The 20950-nt window shown below is 38.3% G+C and overlaps 1 pseudogene; it reads right to left on the bottom strand.

Annotated features, from left to right (window-relative positions):
• Positions 1-16757: 16757 nt before the first annotated feature.
• Positions 16758-17692, bottom strand: LOC148774592 (olfactory receptor 10AG1-like; annotated as a pseudogene).
• Positions 17693-20950: the final 3258 nt, after the last annotated feature.

The following is a 20950-nucleotide window of genomic DNA, read 5'->3' as shown; positions in this document are numbered from 1 at the left end:
GCATGCCAGGCCTCCCTGTCCATCATCAACTCCTGGAGTTCACTCAAACTCATGTCCATCGAGTCGGTGATGCCATCCAGCCATCTCATTCTCTGTCTTCCCCATCTCCCCCTGCCCCCAATCCCTCCCAGCATCAGAGTCTTTTCCATTGAGTCAACTCGTCGCATGAGGTGGCCAAAGTACTGGAGTTTCAGCTTAAGCATCAGTCCTTCCAATGAACAGCCAGGATTGATCTCCTCTAGAATGGTCTGGTTGTATCTCCCTGTAGTCCAAGGGACTCTCAAGAGTCTTCTCCAGCACCACAGTTCAAAAGCATCAAATCTGCTTCTGTTTGGTCCATACCATTTCTGTCCTTTATCGAGCCCATCTTTGCATGAAATGTTCCCTTGATATCTCTAATTTTCTTGAAGAGATCTCTTGTTTTTCCTATTCTGTTGTTTTCCTCTATTTCTTTGCATTGATCGCTGAGGAAGGCTTTCCTATCTCTCCTTGCTATTCTTTGGAACTCTGCAGTCAGATGCTTATATCTTGCCTTTCCTCCTTTGCTTTTTGCTTCTCTTCTTTTCACAGGTATTTGTAAGGCCTTCTCAGACAGTCATTTTGCTTTTTTGAATTTCCTTTCCATGGGGATGATCTTGGTCCCTGTCTCCTGTACAACGTCATGAACCTCCAACCATAGTTCATCAGGCAGTCTATCTATCAGATCTAATACCTTAAATGTATTTCTCACTTCCACTGTATAATCATAAGGGATTTGATTTAGGTCATATCTGAATGGTCTAGTCGTTTTCCCTACTTTCTTCAATTTATGTCTGAATTTGGCAATAAGGAGTTCATGATTTTAGACACAGTCAGCTCCTGGTCTTGTTTTTGCTAACTGTAAAGAGCTTCTCCATCTTTGGCAGCAAAGAATACAATCAATCTGATTTCGGTGTTGACCATCTGGTGATGCCCATGTGTAGAGTCTTCTCTTGTGTTGTTGGAAGAGGGTGTTTGACCAGGACGTTCTCTTGGCAAAACTATATAAGCCTTTGCCCTGCTTCCTTTCGTGCTCCAAGGCCAAATTTGCCTGTTACTCCAGGTGTTTCTTGACTTCCTACTTTTGCATTCCAGTCCCCTATAATGAAAAGGACATCTTTTTTGGGTGTTAGTTCTAAAAGGTCTTGTAGGTCTTCATAGAACCGTTCAACTTCGGCTTCTTCAGCATTACTGGTTGGTGCATAACCTTGGATTACTCTAATATTGAATGGTTTGCCTTGGAAACGAACAGAAATCATTCTGTCCTTTTTAAGATTGCATCCAAGTACTGAATTTCGGACTCTTTTGTTGACCATGATGGCTACTCCATTTCTTCTAAGGGATTCCTGCCCACAGTAGTAGATATAATGGTCATCTGAGTTAAATTCACCCATTCTAGTCCATTTTAGTTCACTGATTCCTAGAATGTCTACGTTCACTCTTGTCATCTCCTGTTTGACCACTTCCTAACATTCCAGGTTCCTATGCAATATTGCTCTTTACAGCATCGGACCTTGCTTCTGTCACCAGTCACATCCACAACTGGGTATTGGTTTTGCTTTGGCTCCATCCCTTCATTCTTTCTGGAGTTATTTCTCCACTGATCTCCAGTAGCATACTGGGTACCTACCAACCTGGGGAATTCCTCATTCAGTATCCTATCATTTTTCCTTTTTATACTGTTCATGGTGTTCTCAAGGCAAGTATATTGAAGTGGTTTGCCATTCCCTTTGGCTGCAAAACTGACTAACAATTTATTAATAGTTAGAATTGTTTTATGAATTAATTCATTTGATACATGTAAAGCAAATTAAAGATGTTTTGGCATTCTTAGAAAGTCTATTTAAAAGCTATCTATTATGTTTGTCATTATAAACTAAATTTTACCATACATTGACATGAATCCGCCCCGGGTGTACATGAGTTCCCCTTCCTGAACCCCCCTCCCACCTCCCTCCTCCCTTTATCCTCCCTCTGGGTCATCCCCGCACACCAGCCCCCAAGCATCCTATAACACGCATCGACCCTGAACTGGTGATTCTTTTCACATATGACAACATACATGTTTCAATGCCATTCTCATGTCAATGTATGGCAAAACCAACCATTATAATATTGTAAAACAATTAGCTTCCAATAAAAAAAAAAGAGAGAGGAAAAAAATGAAAGAAAATGATAGGGAAAACTCTTAAGGCAACAGGAAGCATTTAGAAGTGAGATACTGTTGTAGCATTGTTACTATTTTGAGTCATTGTACTAATAATATTGAAGCTGTTCAGAATCAGAGAGAGGCATTTAAGGCCAAAATTAATGAAAAGCTTTTTGTTAAGGCTGTTAGTCAACGCTTTTCACCTGGACAATATCTATTGTATAAAACATATTACTAAAAATTGGTAACTCATTTTTGGTAGAATATTATTTTAAAATATCTGTTGCCATATATATTATTAAAGCAACTGACTCCTTAAAAATAAATAAATAAGAAAAAATAAAATCAAAAAAAAAAGAAAAAAAGAAACTAAATTTTATTCTTCTACATTTCACTCTCTGTTTTACCACTATGAAAAACTGATCTCTAATTTACCTTGTCTTTGTATAACATGGTTAATGAGGGAATGAAATAAGATATTAAAACAATCATCATAGTGATATAAAACTCCCAGACTCTTAGATGTGAATTCTTCAAGAATTTTCTGCCAATAATTTCAATAATATTATCACCTCTACTCTGTAGAACTAATAGGGAGAACACACACGAATTTGTAGCAAATAGTGTTGCAATTCCTTTCATTTACCTTTTATTTTCCCACTGATATTACATGATCTGGGACCGAAGGACTGAGACTATTTTCATACTTGAGAACAATATAGAAAGTAGAAAATGCTTTCTTACTTAATATAGTGTTCATTATTTGATTCTGAAATTTAGAAAAGGAAGAGACACTTTTAAAATTGTCAATCTGATGTACACCCGGGGCAGATTCATGTCAATGTATGGTAAAACCTATACAATAATGTAAAGTAATTAGCCTCCAATTAAAATAAATAAATTTAAAAAATTAAAATAAATAAAATAAATTAAAAAAATAAATTTACATCTAAACACAAAATAAAATAAAATTGTCAATCTGAAAAGGGAGAAAAAATTAATATGCAAAAGAATAGAATTTTAATCTTTATTATTTTATGAACAAAAACATTTAGTATGAGCAATTTCACCCACTACTTGAATAAAATTATTTCCAGTGCTATATAAAATACAGTTTCTAATTGTATAGATACAACATTTTGGTGATCAAAACTTGTATGACATGAAATAGGTAAGATTTGAGTTTGAATTTTTCAAGAGTACAACATGGTGTATTTCAAGTATATTTGTATATCTGATAAAAACTCGCAATGTAATCCTTGAAAATAATTTAAAAACAATGTTGACTTAAAGCTATCTTTATTATTTTATAAATCCTGAATTCTATAATTTTCTTTCTTCAAAATAATTGTTCTTTGAATTCCCCAATGGTTGTAACTTTATTTTATGTGTTATGTCATTTTAAATCTCTTATTATAATATCAAACTGAATAAACATATATAAATTTTGTTACAATGTGTTGACTCGAAGTTTTCTTTAATATCATCTATACCTAGTCTTTAATTACTACATTTTTTGACATTTCAAAGTGACTTAGTACCATTATTTATTATTATTTAATTGGAAATTTTATTTAATATATTAAGAAATATATATAAGTTGCTTTAATGAACCAAAATATTTGCTGCCATGTTAAAATTTATAATTTACATGTTTTAGTGTGTAGATTAGTAATTTAAAATAAGAAGTAAACCTTACTATAATTATCTTCACATTTACCTTTCTTTCTCGAGATGATGCTGATTTTTCTCACTAGAGAAGGTCAGAATATTTAAGTTCCTGTGAGGAAAAGTCTGATGCTGGGAGTGATTGGGGGTTGGAGGAGACGGGGACGACAGAGAATGAGATGGCTGGATGGCATCACCGACTCGTTGGACATGAGTTTGAGTGAACTCCGAGAGTTGATGATGGACAGGGAGGCCTGGCATGCTGTGAGTCATGGGGTCGCACAGAGTCGGACATGACTTAGCGACTGAACTGAACTGAAGTGAAATTACTTGTTTCATCAAAGTTATTCAACTGGCCTTTAAATATTCTGTTATTTCTAAACATAAAGTGCTCTTTAAAAGTAGTTATCTCTACCCAAGAGATCTCAGCCACCTGGCACATTTAAATTTCCAATTAAAATCATCACTTCGTGAATTTTCTGACTTGTATTTTTTTTTTTTTAATTTTCCCAGATAGCTCTCACTCTACTCAGAAAACGTTTTTCTTCAGCCTCTTCAGGGAAAAGGACACAGTGCATTTTATTTCTTAGATGTGAGCAGGGTGCTAAATAATATTGTTTGTGGGCTCCTCAGGTGGTACACTTGTTAAAAAATTGGCCTGCCAATGCAGGAGATGCAAGAGGTCAATGCAGAAGATGCAAGAGACACAGGTTTGATCCCTGGGTCAGGAAATTCACCTGGAGTAGGAAATGGCAACTCACTCCAGAATCCTTGCTGGAAGAATTCCATGGACAGAGGAGCCTGGTAGACTAGAGAGTCATACATGACTGAGCACACACACTCACACAGTATTATTGGGGTCAATCCAAAACAGACATGCATCCAATTCTTACCTTAACTATTATGAATGCATTATGCAGAGCCTTTCTATGATATGTTCCTTGATTCCTAGTTACAGGACAGATCTATGTAATAGTTATAATACATATTCTGATGGCAAATATTTTTATGTGCAAAATTAGTGTGTTAGGTTAATTAAGGTTTATGATTTCTTCAGCAACCTGAGATTTAGCTGATGAATGTATTCAGTTCAGTTCAGTTCAGTCGCTCAGTCGTGTCCGACTCTTTGTGACACCATGAACCACAGTACCAGGCCTCCCTGTCCATCACCAACTCCTGGAGTTCACTCAAACTCATGTTCATCAAGTTGGTGATGCTATCCAGCCATCTCATTCTCTGTCGTCCCCGTCTCCTCCCACCCCCAATCCCTCCTAGCATCAGACTCTTTTCCAGTGAGTCAACTCGTCGCATGAGGTGGATTTAAAAATTTAACCCAAGGTTAATTGTAGTAGGAGAAAATTTTTCCTCTCTTTTGCAACCCACCACCAATTTTTTCCAAATTTATTTTACATGTTCAAGGTGTGAATACTTTCAGACTCTAGTTGCAATAAAATGAGACTCTGGAATAAGTCCAGCTGAGATCATGAGAAAGATGCTAAGCAAAAAGTTTGTGAGTTATATGCTTCAAATGCGGAGAAATTTCTCCAACATAAAGATTGTTTAAAAATCTTGGCTTAGAGCCAGTTTCTCATGACCTAAAAGATTGGATATCGGTTCCAATTATTTAGTAAATAGTGATTTCTTAAGGTTTATGATTATGAAGAGAAAATATTTACAAGAGAGGGACACATATAGTAATGTGACAGTGGGAGTGATTTGGAAGATTAATTAAAAAGTATCAGGAGCCTCACGGCAAAGTGGGTCAGGCTTATCACGGGGACCGTATGTGATAAAGGACAGAGGGGAGTGAGAGGCCAGCCAGGATGAGCTCCTGCAGGGGCTCATCCAAGAAATAGCTAGTGTTGGGAAGTAGTTACAAGACCTCGTGATTCGCAGAATGCAGTACTATGTATGGGCTTCTCATGTGGCTCAGTGGTAAAGATTCTGCCTACCAGGCAGGAGAGGCTAGGGACGCAGGATTGAGTCCTGGGTCAGGAAGATCCCTGGGAGTGGGAAATGGGAATCCACTCCAGTATTGTTGCTTGAGAAATCCCAGGGACAGAGGAGCCTGGTGGGCTATCGTCCATGGCATCTGACAAAGAATCCGACCCAGCTGAGCGACTAAACACAGCTCAGCGCAGTATCATGCATAAATAAAGAAGCCTTCTGCTGAAATAGAATAGAAATTCCAGAAAAGGCTCACATATACATGAAAATCTGTCATTGACTAAAATAGCCTACCAAATTGGTAAAGCATGGGCATTTAAAATAACTGTTATTCGGACAACTGGGCAGCCTTAGAGGGGAAAAAAAAGAAAAAAACAGTATACGTATTTTTGACAACTATCCCACAAGAAGATAAACCCTAAATGATACACAATTTTGTATATTTTAGAGTGAAATGATTACAGTATTCTAAGAAATGGGTTTTTTAATTTTGGAGTAAGGAAAGTTTAACTCATTAAAATTTACAATGCAGGACACACACACAGTCAAACAAACAAACAAACAAAACTGTGTAAAAATAAATGATTCTAGATGCTAAAAAGTAGCAAGCCCCATAAGTATCAAATATAATTAATATAATGGAAAAAATGTTACAACTGATTTCAAATAAAATGATCTTGGCTTCTTCTTTAATACAGAGAAAAAGCCCAAAGTATAAATTTTAAAAATGGGCAAAACAGATGAATTAACAATTCACAGAAGAAAATTATTCCTTCAACATACAGACAACAGCTTCATTTGTAGAAAAAAATATAATAAATAAACTGTAATCTGAACAATGATACAGTGTTAAAAAATCTGAGACATTTTCCTATGCATTGTGTATGTGTGGAGAGGAATGTCCAATTGACCAATATCACAATTGTGCTCACTCTGAATTAATCAGTAAGTATGCACACATACTAAGTTATGCAGTAGCATGATATTGCAACAAATTTGTGCTTGAAAAATTGTGACTATTTTATGACTTAATGAGCCTTGATTTCCAGTGAGTCAACTCGTCGCATTAGGTGGCCAAAGTATTGGAGTTTCAGCTTTAGCATCAGTCCACTGGAAAAGACTCTGATGCTGGGAAAGGTTGGGGACGGGAGGAGAAGGGGACGACAGAGAATGAGATGGCTGGATGGCATCACCGACTCTGTGGAGATGAGTTTGAGTGAACTCCGGGAGTTGGTGATGGACAGGGAGGCCTGGCGTGCTGTGATTCATGGGATCGCGGAGAGTCGGACACAACTGAGCTACTGAACTGAACTGAGCCTTGATTTCGATATTGTCATCTATTCTTTTTTCTCCCACAGTTATATGATATCTTTAAAATATGTTCTATAATTTATCAAAACCTTCTAGTGCTTGAAAGTAGACTGGGTTATTGCGACCCAGTGCCTCTTAACCACAAATGAGAGTTATTTGTTTTTAATTGTTTTAGAGGTTGGAAAATTAAACTTGGCTTTAAGTATGTCCTTTCATAAAGATATTGATTTATTTTTCAAAGCAATTCTCTAACATCACCAGTCTTGAATCGTATTTTTGTTGCTTACTACTTTTTTATAATAAAAAGTAATTCATTTTTTCTAAATTAGTTTCATAAAAAAATGGAAGCATAGCCAAAAGTAAGAAAGAGTATTATGCTTTTTTACCATGATAGAATATGCTCATTAAATAAAACTTAAGAAATAGGGGGAATTATGTATATATGTATGATAGATGGTGTTCTGAATACTGCTTTTTACCTTAACAAAAAGGGTATGCACAGTATGATTATGATTTGGTTTGCTTAAAAATATGCTTAATCCTTGCTGTATGTAATTGCATTTTATTCATTTCTATAGCTCCTTGTTTTTCCTCTGTGTGAAATTATCACAATTACAGTCAATTCTAGTTTGATAAAGATTTGACATTAAGAATGATGCAAAATGAGCATTCTCAGATGCGTCCCTTGGAATACATGTGCACATATTTCTTCTGGTACATGGCTAAGGGTAAGCTTTTCTTGATGAAGGCAGGCTGTGTGCTAATATGCTGTACAATTCACACACCAGCATCAGGTTAGAGCTTTCATTACTCCACATCCTTTATGTATGTGATAGGGTGAGTCTTTTTATTTAATCCTTGTAATGAATGTGTCACAGATTTCATTTGGTTTTAATCTGGTTTTGATTTGCATTTCAATTCAGTTCAGTTCAGTTCAGTCGCTCAGTCGTGTCCTACTCTCTGCGACCCCATGAATCACAGCACGCCAGGCCTCCCTGTCCATCACCAACTCCCGGAGTTCACTCAGACTCAAGACCACAGAGTCGGTGATGCCATCCAGCCATCTCATCCTCAGTCGTCCCCTTCTCCTCCTGCCCCCAACCCTTCCCAGCATCAGAGTCTTTTCCAGTGAGTCAACTCATCGCATGAGGTGGCCAAAGAATTGCAGTCTCAGCTTTAGCATCAGTCCTTCCAATGAACACCCAGGATCGATCTCCCTTAGAATGGACTGGTTGGATCTCCTTGCTGTACAAGGGACTCTCAAGGGTCTTCTTACTGGTTGCTAATGAGTTATTTTCTTATTTTTTCTGGGCATTTAGATTATTCTGTCTTTTGAAATGCATCTTTAAGTCTGTTGTCAATTTCTTCTCTGAATTTTTGATGCTTTTGATTTAGAGCATTCCTTTAATTATAGTGTATTTAAACATTTTATGTTGAAAAGTTTCACTCTGAATAGCAGTATTTCTTAGTCCAGGAAAGGCAACAGATTAATGTTTACATTATGACTAATAATTTTATCAAAAACACTTTTCTCAAACCAACATCATGAAGTTAATAAACATTATCTTGGAAGATTCATTGTTATGCATTTTACTTAAATTTACAAATTATCTGAGATTACATTTTAAAATAAATTATGTGAAATGAGGGTCAAGCTCTCTTTTTTTGCACCATTATTAATAGTTAAATTAATATAATTTATTAAAAGGCCATCTTTTCTACATTTTCTGTTGTATTAACTTTTGCTTATTCAAGTGTGTGCATTTTCTATAGTCATTCAACAAGTATTCTCTAAAACTTTCCATATGCAGTAATCTTTGCTAGCTGAAATCTTTAGGTTTTAAGTAAGTTATAGCAATACAGAGGGAGACAAAATAGAATATACATTATGAATTTTGGATAAAAATATTGGGAGGCCAATTGATAGATAAAATATGCTATATTGTTTTAGTACTTTGGCCACCTGATGTAGAGAGCCAACTCAATGTAAAAGACCCTGATGCTAGTAAAGATGAAGGCAAAAAGGAGGAGACAATGGAGGATGAAATGGTTGGATATTAATAGTGTCACTGACTCAATTTACATGAATCTGAGCAAATTCCGAGAGACAGTGGAAGACTGAGGAGAGCGGTGTGCTACGGTCCATGAAGACACAGAGTCGGACATGACTTACCAACTGAACAACAACAAATCAAATAAGCAGTGAGTTTTTGCTGACAGAGACTAGTTCATTAAATATGAGATAAGCAAAAAAAAATAATTTCTTATAAATACAAACACTAGGGAGATAATCCTGATATCAGGAAGTCAAGCATCAAATGGCAGGATCATGAGGATAATCAATTTATATTAATAAAGGAAGCAAAATTTCAAATAATGTCTGATTAAGATAACTGCAGAACTAAGTGGGGAAAAAGATCATTGGCTCAAAGCAGTGGATAAGATGTTAAACATTAAGGCAGTCATTTTCTCAAGGTTGTCGTGACATTCTTATTCCTCAGAGTATATATCATGGGATTCAATATCAGGGTAACATGGTATAGAAAGGAGAAAAAAATCTTTCCTATAAAAATGTTGGAATCACGTCATAAATATGTAATGGTTCTGTGTCCACAACATAAAGGCACAACTATGGGGCTTCCTACGTGGCCCTAATGGTAAAGAACTTACCTATCAATGCAGGAGACATAAAGAGACGCAGATTCATTCCCTGGGTAGGCAACATCCCCTGGAGAAAGGCACAGCAGCCCATTCCTCTGTTCTTACCTGGAGAATCCCGTGGACAGAGGAGCTGGCTGGGCTACAGTTCACGGGGTTGCAAAGAGTCAGACACTACCGAAGAGACTTAGTGCACATGCATGATGTGAACTGAGCAGGTGGAGAAATCTTTGGCTCATCCTGCTGCTGATGGCAACACAGGATGGAGAAGTGATTTTACTGTAGGAGCCAAGTGTCAACTGAAAAGGGGTCATGACAAACGATTCACTAATGGTACAACTGTAGAGAAGACTAGTGTCTCATTCAGAAAAACAGTCCCACAGCCCAGCTTGCAGTTAGATCCAAAAATGACAGAGGGGAAATCTGGCATGTTTGCCTTATCCTGGCTGTAACAACCCTGATCCAAGAGCCAAGTGTCATCAGCTGAACACAGAGCTCCTGGTTTATAAGTAGGGGAAGTTGCGGAAGTTACAGTTGGCCACATAGCAGTCACAGGCCACAACTGTCAAGACGAAGTATTCTGTGTCCCCAAGAATACAAATAAAACATACCTTTGTAGGGCAGGCAAAAAATATATTTTTTCTGACTGTGAAGGTTTATGAATGTTCTAGATTTCCAGGAAGGAAAAGTTACTAGGGAAAAAACACATGGGAATTTGAGAGCCTGGTCAACTCTGATTATAAGAGTATTGTTGTTGCTTCTCACCGGGATAATCACATAAAAAAGGGAAATACTACAAAGAGAAACACTCAGACATTGGGAATACAGAAAAATCGAAAAGAACCAGTGTTATCACTGAAGTGAGATGTGCTTCTTGTTTGTTTGTGTGTGTGTGTTTAATGTTCTTTCTGTGAAAAGAGTGAAATCAATAGTTTTTATTTTTACTTTCTATAGTAATTTTATTTTATATAGTAGAGTTAGTTAGTCAAGTCGCTTAGTCATGTCCGACTCTTTGGGACACCGTGGACTGTAGACTCCCAGACTCCTCCATCCATGGGATTCTCCAGGCAAGAATACTGGAGTGGGTTGCCATTTCCTTCTCCAGGGGATCTTCCTGACCCAGGGATCGAACCCAGATCTCCCGCATTGCAGGCATACGCTTTAACCTCTGAGCCACCAGGAAAGACCAATATAGTATAGCTATATATAAATGTATATTTGTTGTTGCTGTTCAGTCTTCCAGTCATGTCCCACTCTTCACAACCCCATGGACTGCAGCACTCCAGGCCACCCTGTCCCTCACCATCTTCCGGAGTTTGCCCAAGTTCATGTCCATTGCATCTGTGATATCATTCAGCTTTCTCATCTTCTGATGCCCTCTTTTCCTTCTGCCCTCAATCTTTCCCAGCATTGGGTGCATCAGGTGGCCAAAGTATTGGAGCTTCAGCACCAGTCCATTCAAAGAATATTGAAATATATATGTTTATATTATATAAAATGCATATTATACATATGTAAAAGTGTCCATGTACATATATATCCTATGATATATATGTATCATAATCTTAAATTTATCTCTGTTTTTAACTATTATTAAAGCCATTTTAGTCCTTTTTCAAAGACATGACCAAACATTATATATTCTGGCTCTGTTTAGTTCATAAAAAATGTGTTATTTCTTTCAAATATCAAATATTATTTGGCTGGTATTAAAATTTCTCTGTTAGCTACTAAATATTCTGTAAAATGTTGGGAGGCAATAAGAAAAGAAATGAAGAAGAAAAGAAGTAATTTTCTTCCATATGTAGTTTTTATTTTCGGAATAAAATTTATTATTTTTGTGATGTGCATATTATTCTCTTTGTAATAAATCTATACTACAAAAAAGTATAAATAAATAAATAAGTCAGACATTATCTGAATTCCTGTCACTGTAAAGAAGCCCACCCTCTCTTCTAATACACATCCAGATATTGGTGACATATATACACACCAACCGGAAAGATGCACATGTGAAATGATATGTGAATATATGGATGCTAGCTCCCTTTGTGTTACAAAAATAGAGTTACATTTATACATATATTTATGTACTTATTGAATGTCTGAAAAGTTTGGGATTTCCTCACTGGCGTGGCTCTAAAACATTGTCTTGAGAGACTGTGCAGCATCACACGGAAAACGGGCGCCATGTCTACTATGTTCCAAATGAGAACGGCTTCCCTTTCCTTTCCTAGTGTTGTCTTTTGCAGTATTAAAAAGGCTTTTAATAAACATCGTTGAACAAACACAATTAACCATCATTCTTGGGCAAATATTTTTATGAGGCTTCATTGATATAGTTTTTAAAGTAAAAACAAAACAAACAACATTCTACATGTTTTCTTAAATCACTGTTCCCAAAAGATACAGAATTTATTCCAGATGATTAGAATAAAAACACCATAATAAAAACACTGCTTACACAGTGTATTACTTTCCTAGATCTATTGTAACAAATTATCACAAATTGAGTGGTTTAAGGAACAAAAGTTGACTTTCTCACATCTTTAAAACCCAGTGTCCAAAATCACAGTGCTGGCAGGGTTTTCCTTCACAGGCTCTGAAGGGATAGTCACTCCTTGCCTCTTTCAGCTTTCAGTAGTCCTTGACGTGCATTGCTTCATGGCTGTGTCACTCCCGGTTGCTTTCTCCATTTTCACATGATATTCTTCTATGTGTCGCTACGTCTCTATTTTTAACTTAATCTCTCTTCCCACCTTATAAGAACTAAGATCATAGAATATAGTGCCCTTAAGTTGCTGCTGCTGCTAAGTCACTTCAGTCGTGTCCGACCCTGTGTGACCCCATAGACAGAAGCCCACCAGGCTCCCCCATCCCTGGGATTCTCCAGGCAAGAACACTGGAGTGGGTTGCCATTTCCTTCTCCAGTGTGTGAAAAGTGAAAGTGAAGTCGCTCAGTCGTGTCCGACCCTTAGCGACCCCACGGACTGCAGCCTACCAGGCTCCTCCATCCATGGGATTTTCTAGGCAAGAGTACTGGAGTGGCCTTAAGTTAAGGTAATCTTATTTCAAAGTCCTTAACTGAAATACATCGGCAAAGGCTTTTATTTTCCTAATAAGTTCAGGTTTGCGGGTTGTAACCTGACATATATTTACAGGGATCAACATTCAACCTAATGCAGTTTATAGCTTAAATTCCTAATATTCCTAATACTAAAGAGACACTACAAAAGCAAAACGTGAAGCCACAAGCTGGAGGAAATGACGTCACTAGAAAACAGTCAGCATTGGGGTAACAAAGGATCCTTTCAAGGTTTGTACTCTGATAGGGATATGAACAGTAGCAAAACAGAGAAAGAAGGAAAAACTGAAAGAAAACACTCAGATTACCCTACTCCCACCAACTTGGATGCAGTTGTTATTTTCTCATCGTCTAAATACAATCGTAAGTCCAGAAAAGGACAGTGAATATTCCTGAAGTAATGGTAAGTTTCAAGCAAATTTCTTACAAGGCATGACCATGATCATTGGATATATCGCAGTTAACTATCATTTTATTGCTCAGGAAATCTCTTAACTCACTCTTTCCCAGTGAGAGGAAAGATAGGTCTTCAGAATAGATCATTTCCATGGAGACAATGTGTGCTTTGATAACCCAGAGACCCTTAACTCTTTGAAACTAGGTCCTTTCACATAATGTAAGAAGACAGTGATGATATTAACTATCAGTTTATAGGAACATAGAAATAAACTCTCTTGTTGACCATGATGGCTACTCCATTCCTTCTAAGGGATTCCTGCCAACAGTAGTAGATATAATGGTCACCTGCATTAAATTCACCCATTCTAGTCCATTTTAGTTCACTGATTCCTAGAATGTCGACGTTCATTCTTGCCATCTCCTGTTTGACCACTTCCAATTTGCCTTGATTCATGGATCTAACATTCCAGGCTCCTATGCAATATTGCTCTTTACAGCATCGGACCTTGCTTCTATCACCAGTCACATCAACAACTGGGTATTGGTTTTGCTTTGGCTCCATCCCTTCATTCTATCTGGAGTTATTTATCCACTGATCTCAAGTAGCATACTCGGCACCTACTGACCTCGGGTTTCCTCTTTCAGTATCCTATCATTTTTCCTTTTGATACTGTTCATGGGGTTCTCAAGGCAAGTATACTGAAGTGGTTTGCCATTCCCTTCTCCAGTGGACCACATTCTGTCAGACCTCTCCACCATGACCCGCCCATCTTCGGCGGCCCCAAACGGCATGGCTTAGTTTCACTGAGTTAGACAGGGCTGTGGTCAACGTGATCAGATCGACTAGTTTTTTTTTTTGTGATTTCTGTTCGTTTCCAAGGCAAACCATTCAATATTAGAGCAATCCAAGCCTATGCCCCAACCAGTAATGCTGAAGACGCCGAAGCTGAAAGGTTCTATGAAGACCTACAAGACCTTTTAGAACAAAAACCAAAAAAGATGTCCTTTCCATTATGGGGGAGTGGATGCAAAAGTAGGAAGTCAAGAAAAACCGGAAGTTATAGGCAAATTTGGCCTTGAAGCATGAAATGAACCAGGACAAAGGCTAATAGAGTTTTGCCAAGAGAAGGCACTGGTCATAGCAAACACCCTCTTCCAACAACACAAGAGAAGACTCTATGCATGGACATCACCAGATGGTCAACATCGAAATCAGATTGATTAAATTTTTTGCAGCCAAAGATGGAGAAGCTGTATAAACTTAGCAGAAACAAGACCAGGAGCTGACTGTGGCTCAGATCATGAACTCCTTATTGACAAATTCAGACTTAAATTGAAGAAAGTAGGGAAAACCACTAGACCATTCAGATATGACCTAAATCAAATCCATTATGATTATACAGTGGAAGTGAGAAATAGATTTAAGGGACTAGATCTTATAGATAGAGTGCATGATGAACTCTGAACGGAGGCTTATGACATTGTAAGGAGGCAGGGACCAAGACCATCCCCATGGAAAAGAAATGCAAAAAAGCAAAATGGCTGTCTGAGGAGGCCTTACAAATAGCTGTGAAAAGAAGAGAAGCGAAAAGCAAAGAAGAAAAGGAAAGGTATAAGCATCTGAATGCAGAGTTCCAAAGAATAGCAAGGAGAGATAAGAAAGCCTTCCTCAGCGATCAATGCAAAGAAATAGAGGAAAACAATAGAATAGAAAAAACAAGAGATCTTTTCAAGAAAATTAGAGATACCAAGGGAACATTTCATGCAAATATGGGCTCGATAAAGGACAGAAATGGTATGGACCTAACAGAAGCAGAAGATATTAAGAAGAGGTGGCAAAAATACACAGAAGAACTGTACAAAAAAGATCTTCATGACCAAGATAATCACGATGGCGTGATCACTCACCTAGAGCCAGACATCTTGGAATGTCAAGTTAAGTGGGCCTTAGAAAGTATAACTACGAACAAGGCTAGTGGAGGTGATGGAATTCCAATTGAGCTATTTCAAATCCTGAAAGATGATGCTGTTAAAGTGCTGCACTCAATATGCCAGTAAATCTGGAAAACTCAGCAATGGCCACAGGACTGGAAAAGGTCAGTCTTCATTCCAATCCCAAAGAAAGGCAATGCCAAAGAATGCTCACATTACTGCACAATTGCACTCATCTCACACGCTAGTAAAGTCATGCTCAAAATTATCCAAGCCAGGCTTCAGCCATACGTGAACAGTGAACTTCCAGATGTTCAAGCAGGTTATAGAAAAGGCAGAGGCACCAGAGATCAAATTGCCAACATCCGCTGGATCGTGCAGAAAGCAAGAGCATTCCAGAAAAACATCTATTTCTGCTTCATTGACTATGCCAAAGTCTTTGACTGTGTGGATCGCAATAAACTGTGGAAAATTCTGAAGAGATGGGAATACCAGACCACCTGACCTGCCTCTTGAGAAACCTGTATGCAGGTCAGGAAGCAACAGTTAGAACTGGACATGAAACAACAGACTGGTTCCAAATAGAAAAAGGAGTACGTCAAGGCTGTATATTGTCACCCTGCTTATTAACTTATATGCAGAGTACATCATGAGGAATGCTGAGCTTGAAGAAGCACAAGCTGGAATCAAGATTGCTGGGAGAAATATCAATAACCTCAGATATGCAGATGACCCCACCCTTTTGGCAGAAAGTGAAGAGGAACTTAAAAAAGCCTCTTGATGAAAGTGAAAGAGGAGAGTGAAATGGTTGGCTTGAAGCTCAACATGCAGAAATCGAAGGTCGTGTCATCTGGTCCCATCACTTCATGGGAAATAGATGGGGAAACAGTGGAAACAGTGTCAGATGCTATTTTTTTTGGTTCCAAAATCACTGCGGATGCTGATTGCAGCCATGAAAATAAAAGGCGCTTACTCTTGGAAGGAAAGTTATGACCAACCTAGATAACATATTAAAAAGCAGAGACATTACTTTGCCAACCAAGGTCAGTCTAGTCAAGGCTATGGTTTTTCCTGTGGTCATGTATGGATGTGAGAGTTGGAATGTGAAGAAAGCTGATCGCCGAAGAATTGATGCTTTTGAACTGTGGTGTTAGAGAAGACTCTTGAGAGTCCCTTGGAGTGCAAGTAGATCCAACCAGTCCATTATTAAGGAGATCAATCCTGGGTGTTCATTGGAAGGACTGATGCTAAAGCTGAAGCTCCAATACTTTGGCTACCTCATGCGACGAGTTGACTCACTGGAAAAGGCTCTGATGCTTGGAGGGATTGTGGGCAGGAGGAGAAGAGGACGACAGAGAATGAAATGGCTGGATGGCATCACCGACTCGATGGAGGTGAGTTTGAGTGAACTCCAGGAGTTGGTGATGGACACGGAGGCTTGGCGTGCTGTGATTCATGGGGTCACAAAGTGTCGGATACTACTGAGCGACTGAACTGAACTGAACTGAGAAATAAACTAGATGATATTTTCTGATGTATTTACATGAGAAACATAGAAACAAATTGTTTCTGTAATTTCAAGGCTTTGAGTCAAGTTGATATTTTACTTAGTAGTTTTCTCAGTGATGTTTTTTCCTCAGAGTAAATATAATAGGATTCAACTTTGGGATCCAAACTGTGTAGAAAAGAGAGATAAGCTTCCCAGTTTCTTCAAATGGATTTTGTTTGAGCTGTAAACAGGTGGTAGAGGCTGTGACGTAGAATAAGACCACCACTGTGAGGTTAGACGAGCAAGTGGAGAAGGCTTTAGCCCTCCCTCTGGAAGATGGCGATTTCAGAATGTTGGTGATGTTTTTGCCATAGGAGACCACAGTCAACAGAAATGGAACCATGATGAACACCACTGCAACTCCACAGACTGCTGTCTCGTTCGTAAATGCGTCCCCACAAGCAAGCTTGAATACTAGGGAGAGGTCACAGAAAAAATGATTAATTGTGGTAGACACACAAAAAAGCAGAGAGAAAACCTGCCATGTTTGCCCAGTTACAACAGGGACTCCACTGACCCAGGAGGCAATGACCAGCTGGACACAGACCTGGGAGCTCAAGATCAGACCATAGTGAAGAGGGTTACAAATGGCCATGTAGCGGTCATAGACCATCACGGCCAGGAGTAGACACTCTAAACCTCGAAACAGAAGGACCAAACATGTTTGTGTAGCACAGGCAATGAAGGAAATGTTCCCTTTCTGTCTCAGGAGGTCCGTGAGCATTCTTGGGATAGTGACAGTCACATAACAGATTTCTACAATGGAAAAGTTGTTGCGGAAAAAGTACATGGGGGTCTGGAGAGTAGGATCAATTCTTTTTATCAGTACAATGACACTATTGCACATCATGATGGTCAGATACAGGACTAAAAATATCCCCAAAAGAATCCATTGGAAATTGGGAATATCAGAAAACCTCAAAAGGATGAATTCCATCATTGTGGTGATATTTGGTTTTTCTGTTCTTACATCTGTGGATATGGTAAATTCAAGACGGTTAATTCATTGATGCTTTTGAGCAATGTTTCCCTTCTGTTAACTGGATCAGATGCATGAACCTATTCACATAATCCTTGCGAGTACTGCTGCCTTTGCTTTGCTCAGTTTCTAAGACATGAGATTTGAAACCTCAGCGATGAACTGACGTGCAGTTAAAGTCAATTTGAGAAATAAAATCTCCATTGTCTCATACTTGGATGTAGTGATACCAGAGGGCTTCCCTGGTATTTCGGCAGTAAAAGAATCGGCCTGAAATGCAGGAGATATGGGAGATATAGGTTTTATCCATGGGTAAGGAAGATCCCTTGGAGGAGGGGATGGCAACCCACCCCAGTATTCTTGCCTAGAGTATTCCATGGACAAGAAGCATGATGAGCTATGGTCCATGGGATCACAAAGAGTCAGACATGACAGAAGTGACTGAGCAGCAGCAGAACTGATACCAGAAACAATAAGATGTATGCATTTTTATTTAAAGCTGATTGTGCAGCAATAGTGTTAAATTATTTCACCCCTTTTAAAAGTGAAATTATATATGACACAGGCTTGCTATTGTTTTTCTTTGGGTTCATCAATTTCTTTTTCTGTACCTATTGACTTATTCCATTTCCTTTCAATTCAAAGCTTTCACTTAAAACTTTTGCCTAATTTTTATTCATAACATTTTAAGCCCTCCCATTTCTACTTCAATGAGAACTGACTTTCCTTGTTACTGGGGGAGCAGATACGTGTAATCGTGTTGTTCTCGTCTGTGTACCTCACCCATCGGTTATGCTACACATGGAAAGCATGTTACATCATGGGGTCCAATAACGTTCCCTATTAATACCCACTGTACACTGCATTACAAATACCAATTAACCTTTAACTCAGTCCATAAATATGACCCATTCTTCATGATATTTGGGGTTCCCTGATAGCTCAGTTGGTAAAGAATCCACCTGCAATGCAGGAGATACCGGTTTGATTCCAAGGTCAGGAAGATCCACTGAAGAAGGGATAGGCTACCCACTCCAGTGTTCTCGGTCTTCCCTTGTGCCTCAGTTGGTAAAGAATCTTCATGCAAGGCGGGAGACTGGGTTCGATCCCTGGGTTGGGAAGATCCCCTGGAGAAGGGAAAGGTTGCTCACTCAAGTATTCTTGCCTGGAGAATTCTATGGACTGTCCATGTGGTCATAAGGAGTCAGACATGACTGAATGATTTTCAGTTTCATGATATTTTAATATAGTCTGTTCTTAACCTATGTGATTCTCTGATCCATTGTCACCTACTTCTCTTACAACCAAATAAAATACCTCCTAAAAATTCCTTTGTAATTTTATCTAATAAATGTAACTTTATTTAAACCCTATGATTATTTGTTTTAGGAATGCAAGTGGCAAAAGCATATGAGTGTGACTAACACACACACACACACACAGAGGCCTGTTACCTTGCTTCACTTCAAATTCATGTAATCAGTTACCATCAGGCAGTCAACACTGTGTGACAATTTTCATAACACTTTATTAATGACTGTTTTCTGTGTTTTCATATTTCATTAAATCTACTATGTCTGTTCCCATCTTCCAGCTCCACAAACTATTGTTTTTGAATTAATACTTTGTTTAAAAAATTGAGTCAACAAATGTTCTCTCTTATTTCTCTCTTTCCACTACAATTAGTTTTCAAAATTATCTTAAGTGAAAGTTTTATTATAAATACTATTATTATTATTGCTATTTCACTTATTTCTAATTTTATCATTAAAAAAATAAAGAAATACATTGGTTAATTTAAGTTAACTAATTTTCAGATAAAGATCTCAGAATTTCAAATTTTTCTGTTTTATCGTTTTTATCTTAAACCTCAAACCAGAACTACGTTTAAATAAAACCATCTAACATCTTACCTTCATGAATTTACATGAAGTTATCTATGAGAATATAGATGTTTTGACCCTGTAAATTTTTACAGTTCTTTTGAATCAGGAAGTCACTGTCATTAGGGAGTCTTCTTCCAAGATCAGTTGCTCTTATGTAGGAAGTAGTCATGCTTACCCTGGGGAACATTTTCTCTTGAGTATCAGTTTAATTTCTAGAAGACTGCTTCTGTTCAGTGATCATCTGGGTTTATGTTTTAAAACTACTTTTTCTGTAGATGATTTGTCCTCTGAAGCTCTTTCTTGACACAAAGGTTCCCCTCTGTGGGGGTGGAAAAAATTTCCAGATGTTCAAACAGGTTTTTGAAAAGGCAGAGGCAACAGAGATCAAATTGCCAACATCCGCTGGATCATGGAGAAAGGAAGAGAGTTCCAGAAAAACATCTATTTCTGCTTCATTGACTATGTCAAAGCCTTTGACTGTGTGGATCACAATAAACTGTGGAACATTCTGAAAGAGATGGGAATCCCAGACCACCTGACCTGCCTCTTGAGAAACCTGTATGCAGGTCAGGAAGCAACATTTAGAACTGTATACGGAACAACAGACTGGTTCCAGATAGGAAAAGGAGTACATCAAGGTTGTATATTGTCACCCTGCTTATTTAACTTCTATGCAGAGTACATCATGAGGAAAGCTGGGCTGGAAGAAGCACAAGCTGGAATCAAGATTGCCGGGAGAAATATCAATAACCTCAGATATGCAGATGACACCACCCTTATGGCAGAAAGTGAAGAGGAACTCAAAGGCATCTTGATGAAAGTGAAAGAGGAGAGTGAAAAGGTTGGCTTGAAGCTCAACTTTCAGAAAACGAAGATCATGGCATCTGGTCCCATCACTTCATGGGAAATAGATGGGGAAACAATGGAAACAGTGTCAGACTTTTTTTGGGGGGGGCTCCAAAATCACTTCAGATGCTGATTGCAGCCATGAAATTAAAAGACGCTTGCTCCTTGGAAGAAAAGTTATGACCAGCCTAGATAGCATATTATAAAGCAGAGACATTACTTTGCCTACAAAGGTCCGTCTAGTCAAGGCTATGGTTTTTCCCGTGGTCATATACGGATGTGAGAGTTGGACTGTGAAGAAAGCTGATCGCCGAAGAATTGATGCTTTTGAACTGTGGTGCTGGAGAAGACTCTTGAGAGTCCCTTGGACTGCAAGGAAATCCAACCAGTCCATTCTAAAAGAGATCAATCCTGGGTGTTCATTGGAAGGACTGATGCTAAAACTGAAACTCCAATACTTTGGCCACCTCATGCGACGAGTTGACTCACTGGAAAAGAGTCTGATGTTAGGAGGGATTGGGGG

Source organism: Moschus berezovskii, chromosome 21 (assembly GCF_049115385.1).
Source record: "Moschus berezovskii isolate FMDL1 chromosome 21, NW_MosBer_1.0, whole genome shotgun sequence".
In the NCBI taxonomy this organism is placed as follows: Eukaryota; Metazoa; Chordata; class Mammalia; order Artiodactyla; family Moschidae; genus Moschus; species Moschus berezovskii.
The sequence above is the reverse complement of the archived record's forward strand: the minus strand, read 5'-3'. Positions and strand labels throughout refer to the sequence as shown.